This window comes from Neophocaena asiaeorientalis, unplaced genomic scaffold (genome assembly GCF_003031525.2).
Source record: "Neophocaena asiaeorientalis asiaeorientalis breed wild unplaced genomic scaffold, Neophocaena_asiaeorientalis_V1.1 scaffold767, whole genome shotgun sequence".
In the NCBI taxonomy this organism is placed as follows: Eukaryota; Metazoa; Chordata; class Mammalia; order Artiodactyla; family Phocoenidae; genus Neophocaena; species Neophocaena asiaeorientalis.
In genome coordinates this window covers 93,465-96,083 of record NW_020174139.1, presented here as the reverse complement: position 1 = coordinate 96,083, position 2,619 = coordinate 93,465, and positions in this window count along the sequence as shown.

The window sequence follows — 2,619 nt, the reverse complement described above, 5'->3', positions numbered from 1 at the left end:
CCCCTGCCCAGTCTGGCCAAGGGAAGGGACCTCTCCTCCCAGCAGGGGCTGAGGAGTGCTGGGGGCTATGAGTTGAAACCACTGGGTCCTCAGAGGGCTTGCTTGTCTCCCTTTAAAAGACAAAAACAAAACAAAAAGTTGCTGCACTGCCCAGAAGCCCAGAACGAGGCTCCCGGGAGAGAAGCTTTTCCCAAAAACCAAGGAGAAATGTTTTTAAAAAGAGAAAGAGGCCGTGATGCCGGTGTGTGCCGCCTACTTCCTGTACGAGATTTTTCTACTCTATTTTCCTAGCCGTTATCGCGTCCTTGTTTGCTGAGGGGTGGGAGCGACCCAGCGTCTCAGGGACTCGTCTGTCTGTCACCGTTGTCCAAGCGTGCCTTGTGTCCCGTGTCTGGCTCCACCCGACCGCCACCACCAGCATCTCCCGCGTGGCTCACGGGACGCCCCCAGGTGCCCTCCTGGCCTCCTCCCCATGGGGCGCCCCTCCTGGCAGCCAGGCCAGGTCAGGTCGGCGGCTGTGCAGCAGCAGGGCGGCGCTCTGTCACCTGGTGGGAGGGGCCATGACCTGTGCAGCCTGGCCTCCTTGGGGCCGGGGATGGTGTGTGTGGGGTGTGGGTGCGGCCGCTACCAGAGAAATAGGTTCCTCCCTGCACCTAGCTTGAAGCCTGCCTCCTCCAGACCTGAGCAAGGGCTCCGGGTGTCAGGCGTTGGCAGCTGCTGAGGACAGCTGTTCACCCTGCGTGGTCCGGCCTGGGCATTAGGAGGCTTCTCCTGGCCTTTTGTCCCTGGGTCTTTGTCCCCGGGGACCACACAGCAGCGTTCAGGTGGAGGGCTGTTGGGCTGACTCACAGCAGCGTCGGCCTCCCTGTCTGGTGCATTGCAGACGATTTCCAGAACGCAGGGGGAAGATTTGTGTTTATCTTTGTCACGCTGACGGACACCCCAGGTGGGTGGCCTGCTGAAGCAGAAAGGGATCCCTGGAAACAACTCTGGCACAGAACCTGCCCTCCACGGGCCGGGGATGGCGGTAGAGAGCTGGCTTGTCGGGGGGCGGTGCACGCGGCCGGGGAGACCATCCGAACGTTTTGCCGGTGGTTGCAAGGCAAAGCGTTGTGTTGGCACCTCCTTCCAGTGCCCTCGGGGTCCCCTGGGGTCCAGCGTGCCTGGGAGGGGCTTCCGCCGTCTGCCAGAGCACACCCACTGAGCGCTCCTTGCGAGGACCCCGCACCACCTGAGCAGGGCAGGAACACCCATGTTTAAGAGCCTTCTTCAGGAGATACAGCTCCAGGTCCCCGGGATGGCCCGTGTTCTGAATTCTTAAAGCATCCATTCTCTAGCCAGCCCCGACACGTCGGGGAGGTCCTGCTCCCCTCTCTGGCCGGCAGAATCCTACCCAGGTGACTAGCTGTGGCCCTCAGCCGACCTTCCGGGCAGCTCAGCCCATGGCTCTTCAGGCCTCGGTTCCCATGTGGACCGGGGAGTTGGCCTCACTGGCCATCCAGGGGTGCTGGGGTCCCAGATGCCACTCCTCGCCACCAGCAGACACCAGTGAGGGTCTGGTGCTAGAGCTACTCACGTACCCACACCCCCCCTCCCCCGGCCATCGGCACAGTCCCTGCTGCTGGCCAGGGGGACCCACAGGGTTGTTAAGAGCAAACCTGAGTGTTGTGGGGTCCGTAGAGAGCCAGTGGGACCAGAACAGGGCCCCGGGCGTCCTGTGCCCTTGCTGCGTGTGCCCTCCCACGCCCACCTGGGCCTCGGTGGACGAGAGCTTGGAAGCCCAGGCTCAGGTTTGGGTCCACGCCCTCACTGTGAGGCGGCCCTCAAGCCTCAGTGCAGGCCCAGCCGGCTGGGGCGGCTGCAGGAAGGCTCCCCCCGCCCCCGCCACCCCACCGTGGGCCCTGACTCTGTGACTCTGCCCGGGCAGAGCGGGTCTCAGAAACACGGCGCCCAAGCTCACTTCCTCGGGCGGATGGAGCCATGAGCCCGGCTATGGCCCCGAGGGCCCCCGCCCTCGTGTCTGCCCCAGACAGTCCCCACCTGCTGGGTGGGAAGGCTCCTGCACTCTCCACCCCGCCTCTCTGGGCCAGCTAACCAGGTCCCCGCCACGGCCGTGCACAAAGGACTCTGACCACACGCAGCCACGTCTTGGGCGGTAGGGCAGGTTCTGCGCCAGAGTCTGGGGCCGCCCAGGGGGCCTGGTGCTGGCCAGGTGGGCATGTTACAAGAGCCACGCTGGACAGAGATGGGCCACCCACCCGCCTGTTCACCGGGAGGGACTGTGCTGTACCGTTCTGTCTTTGTAACATAAATACAGATTTTTATACCTCACCTCTCTGGTTTCCGGTTCTTTCCATTACCGTGTTGGGCTCCCCTCCCCTCGGCCTCCATAGGGAGCCTGAGCCCACTGGCGGCCTTGGTGGTCCTCAGCACCCTGCCCATAGCCTTGGCTTTCTGGGAGTCCCAGGAGACCACAGGCTTCCCAGAGGGCTAGGTCGGGTCCCAGGAGACCTACTAGTCGGCCACCGAGACCCCACCATCACAGCTGCCTCTCTGGACAGTCACCTGGAGACGAAGGTGGGGGTCAAGGTGGAAGCTCTACCCCCCCCCCCCCACCCT